The 5232-nt window shown below is 34.6% G+C and overlaps 1 long non-coding RNA gene across 1 annotated transcript; it reads right to left on the bottom strand.

The window, feature by feature from the left end:
• Positions 1 to 1082: 1082 nt before the first annotated feature.
• Positions 1083 to 4600, bottom strand: LOC134944836 (uncharacterized). The gene is made up of 3 exons (XR_010181965.1): positions 4526 to 4600; positions 2010 to 2102; positions 1083 to 1241 (listed from the first exon to the last, which is right to left on the bottom strand). It is a non-coding gene; the product is annotated as an uncharacterized LOC134944836 (long non-coding RNA).
• Positions 4601 to 5232: the final 632 nt, after the last annotated feature.

The following is a 5232-nucleotide window of genomic DNA, read 5'->3' as shown; positions in this document are numbered from 1 at the left end:
TAGCAAGACCCTATGTATCCACCACTGCAACAGAACCCTCTGTATCCACGACTGTAACAGGACACTATGTATCCTCAATTTTAGCAGAACCCTATGTATCCATCCCTGCATCAAGACCCTATGTATCCACTACTTTTACAGGACCCTATGTATCCTCCACTTTAGCAAGACCCTATGTATCCACCACTGCAACAGAACCCTCTGTATCCACGACTGTAACAGGACACTATGTATCCTCAATTTTAGCAGAACCCTATGTATCCATCCCTGCATCAAGACCCTATGTATCCACTACTTTTACAGGACCCTATGTATCCTCCACTTTAGCAGGACCCTATGTATACAACAACTTACATGGAGACTATGTATCCACTGCTTATAGAGGCCTCAATGTATCCACCACTGCACCAGGGCCCTATTTATTGAAGCCAAAACCAGGACACTCAGAATCCACTACTGGACAAATTGCCTCAGAATCCCCCGCTGACTCAGGACCCTCAGAATCCACTGCTGCACCAGGAAAGTATAAATCCACCGCTGCACCTGTACCCTCTGAATACAGCCCTGAAAACACAAATTTGAGAAGCATAGCTGTAGCATCAGAAGTGCATTCAAGATTGCAATTGGCTTATCGACCTAGCTCAAGCTATGATGAGAATATGGATCTTCGAGTAAGATTAGAGCGTGCAAATATTCAAATTCAACATTGGAAGAGACAGGAAGCTAACGATGAGGATGAAGCTTAAATATTAAAGGTAATGAATAAATGTATATAGATTGCATTATCAGATAACTAAATATGGTGAGACATATGTGCTATGCTTTTTTTGAAAAACGTAACATAAAAAATGTGTTTCCTCAAGATAACAAATGTGCCCTACTCAACGATCATCATCCTGCACTTAAAAAATCCTACATATAACACTAACATTTATTATTTTTAATTAGTTTTAGCCATAGGCTTCTTATTCAAATTGCGAGTTTGAATCACCAAACTCAATAGGAAACTAAGTTAATCCTACATTGATTTTCTATTGTAATTTTGTGTATGGTTTGTAAATTTTTAAAAAAAAAAAAATCATTTGATTTACTTTGGATACAGTCTTAGCAGAGTGTTATAGGCTACAAGTTTAGACATCACAAGAGTGGAGTATAAGCAAAATGCTGGCATGTAGCATACAAATATATTTGTTTTATGTAGAGGACCAGAGCTCTGGAAACACACATGTAGACAAAGTTGCCTGAAATATAAAAGGAAAACAAATAAAAAAAGAGTAAAGACATAAGGAAGAAGAGTGTTAAACAGGATATAATAAACTTTTAAATATATGTAGATATTTTTAAGTTATTTGGACAGAAATCTGTCCCTGAAGAAGGGGATTTTTAACAAAACATGTAGGCAATAAAGGGACACTTTTTGCATCATTGAATACGGCAGTGTGAGTGCAGCCGATTACCTTTCATCTACATAGTCATCTTATGCCAAGCTGACGAGGAGGTCACTGCAGCATATTGTATTTATTGTTTGGAGCACAGTACAAACTGACACTATATATATATATATATATATATATATATATATATATACATACATCAAACATCGGCACCGCAGACTAATAAATTAAACTCAGAAATACGGCATTGCTTTGTCAAAGAAATGCATTCTTTCAGAATGTATTTTATTAGTCAGTAGTGCTTCCATTGAATGGGGATTTTTGGAATATTTTGGGGTTGTTTGGACATGATAATTTTGTCTGTGCCGTGAAACATAATTTATGATGGAACCCATTACTATAGTGCTTGTATATCTTTAACTTAACCATTGTTAATACCAATGATGGAAAAATCTTCGGTGCACTACTGATCTAGAGTCACAATGAGAAATATATATTGTAATATTTTATTATAATTAGGGTTGTTACCTTTAAACCTTGCATTTCTTTTAAAATGAAGACTACAGTTAAAGATAAGGTGGACAAAAGTATGGAAATTAACTTTCAAGAACTTACCTGTTTTACTTCATTTTTAGATATGTCACAAACGGTCTTGCGAGCCAGGGTGAAGGAACTGAAGACAGAGGGATACAGAGTCATCCATGTGTCCTGTTTGAAAAGACAAATCGATAATAGGAATATACTTTCTGAGATACTTCAAGTCGTGCATTCCTGAAAATGTTCTAAATTTATTTTGCTTTGTTTTGTTTTGTTCATGTTGGTGGGGTTCACATACTAATATGTTCAAGATAAAAATAGAGAAAATATATGTACAGACACATATTCCATATTACAGTGATTGTTCATGCATATATATATATATTATATTCTAATAATATCCCAAAAAAATTAATGCAAGTTTTGTATTGTTAATAATTTGCATTTGCTTAACAATGCATTTATATATTCTAAAAATATATACAAAAGATTGGCGCTCTACAATACACACACTATATGTGGTTGGATTCAGGCGGCTGCTCACCAGTTGTGGGCGGGCTGCCCCAACAATGGATCAAAGTGAGTGTGAAAAAAGAAAGAGTGGGAGCGCAGAATGAATACAATATATTGTTTTATTTAAAATATTAATATGTCATCCACATAAAAATGCAGTACATGAACTAGCCTAAGAAAAAACAATTGATATTATATAAATGTAAACGAGACTGCCATATCTCCTGAACAAATATGAATAAAAAACCTTTAATAAACCCTAGTTAGGGCTGCATTAATGCTTCATGAAAATCAGCCGTGCGTCCACGAGCTGAAATGATTGTAAAAAGGAGACTGCTAAAAAGGGCCTCTGTTATAAGTCACTGTCCTCCTTATACACAATAGAATCTCATTGGTAGAGAGTGTCCCAGTACTGGACTTGCGGACAACCGTGCTGTAGTATTATGTGTCAAATGGATAGTGATGGTCAAATTCAATTTGTGGTATATCACCTGATGTAGAAGCCTCTCCGTCAAAGGCGCTGTACTGAGCCGGGTTTGCTGGGGCTCTGTGCAGTGAACGTACAGCTGGTCTCGTCACCGGTGTACCATCCAGATGAACACGGTAGTTTAATTCTGCTGAAGGATGCTGTACCAGTCTGGATATGCAACAGTGTAAAAATACTGGAGCAGCAGATTCTCCCTCCGCTGGTGTAAAAATCCGTATTAATTGCGGCTACGGTCCACTCGATGCATGCGGCTCACAGGGTGTCAGGAGAATATAGCAGTCCAAATGTGGTCCTTCAAAGGAGTACCTTTGAAATGAAATAAAATTCATTTCCTTCTGATGAAACGGCCAGCGTTGTGGGACGAGAAACGCGTTAAGGTACTCCTTTGAAGTACCTCATTTGGACTGCTATATTCTCTTAACACCCTGTGACCCGCATGCATCCAGTGGACCGTAGCCGCAATTAATACAGATTTTTCCACCAGCGGACGGAGAATCTGCTGCTCCAGTATTTTTACACTGTTGCATATCCAGACTGGTACAGCATCCTTCAGCAGAATTAAACTACCGTGTTCATCTGGATGGTACACCGGTGACGAGACCAGCTGTACGTTCACTGCACAGAGCCCCAGCAAACCCGGCTCAGTACAGCGCCTTTGACGGAGAGGCTTCTACATCAGGTGATATACCACAAATTGAATTTGACCATCACTATCCATTTGACACATAATACTACAGCACGGTTGTCCGCAAGTCCAGTACTGGGACACTCTCTACCAATGAGATTCTATTGTGTATAAGGAGGACAGTGACTTATAACAGAGGCACTTTTTAGCAGTCTCCTTTTTACAATCATTTCAGCTCGTGGACGCACGGCTGATTTTCATGAAGCATTAATGCAGCCCTAACTAGGGTTTATTAAAGGTTTTTTATTCATATTTGTTCAGGAGATATGGCAGTCTCGTTTACATTTATATAATATCAATTGTTTTTTCTTAGGCTAGTTCATGTACTGCATTTTTATGTGGATGACATATTAATATTTTAAATAAAATAATATATTGGATTCATTCTGCGCTCCCACTATTTATATATTCTAATTGTATTTGCAATAATATTTGAATAGATTACCAATCGGAACATATTTGTGTGTTTAATGTACACATTACACAATTTTGCTTCCAAACTCGCAAAATAGTAAATTTTTAATATTGATATATAAAAAATTGGAATTGTAAATTAAAATTATGAAGGTAAGGATGGGATCAGATTAGCAAATATATATGGTTCTTTGATGGCGTAAACCATCTAGCCAATTGACGCTATCATCATTTCCCATGTTTCCCTCAAAGACATACACGCGTATGTATTTCCCACATATTGCGTCATTTAAGTTTTAGGGTGCTGTAAGTATGAGGAATAATAATAAAAACAATAAGCTAACATAGTATTTTCAATGAATAAAAGTTTTATTTTCTAAAGGGTGAACTTTGAACAGGTTAACATATTATAACTGGTAATAGATTTATAAATAAATCTTGAAAAAAATATATTCTATATGTTTCTATAATAAAGATTAATAAGAATAATATCACCGCATCAGATTATGTTATGTAGGATCAAGATGGTTTTCATATTCTTTGTTGTGGATTCATTGTGGATCAAGTTTCTTTTCCTGTATTGAAAAAATAGTCATACACTGTGTGCACAAACAATGATGATTCAATAAAAAAAATTTAAAAAATGAACATTTTTTACGTGTTTTCTATATAATAATATAAAAACAAAAAAAAAATTTTTTGTCATATTTGTTAATCTAAGAGTAATCGTTTTTTATTTTACATTAAGGGAAAAAATCTGTCAACTTTAATACCCAAACATTGAGAGATATTACACTGTTTTATTCGTATTGTATAATTTTCTTATTGTACTATATTTTGGTAAATATACACAGTTTCTGAAGAAGATGTGGAAATACTATTGCCATCCTAATCTGACAGTGTTTATATTAATGATGGATAAAAATTAAGAACATTTTATTTTTGTTATTGTTTCAAATAATTCAATAGGAAAATGTTAAATATATTGCTGTCATAACAATATAGTTAAATATGATATTTTTTCAAATAAATATATTCAGTTGAATAATATTTTATTGTTATGTAATATTAACAATAGAGAGTGGATCCTTACTAGGCATTTCCAAAGTTAGAGATATGGTCCTGTGTAGTAATATATATATTAGTGTATAGGTAAAGCAAATATGTTCATTTTAGATATGTTAATATTTTTAAAGGTACAT

The sequence above is a fragment of the Pseudophryne corroboree genome, chromosome 7 (assembly GCF_028390025.1).
Source record: "Pseudophryne corroboree isolate aPseCor3 chromosome 7, aPseCor3.hap2, whole genome shotgun sequence".
Taxonomy (NCBI): domain Eukaryota; kingdom Metazoa; phylum Chordata; class Amphibia; order Anura; family Myobatrachidae; genus Pseudophryne; species Pseudophryne corroboree.
Note: the sequence above shows the minus strand (reverse complement) of the source record. Positions and strands in the feature narration are given on the sequence as shown.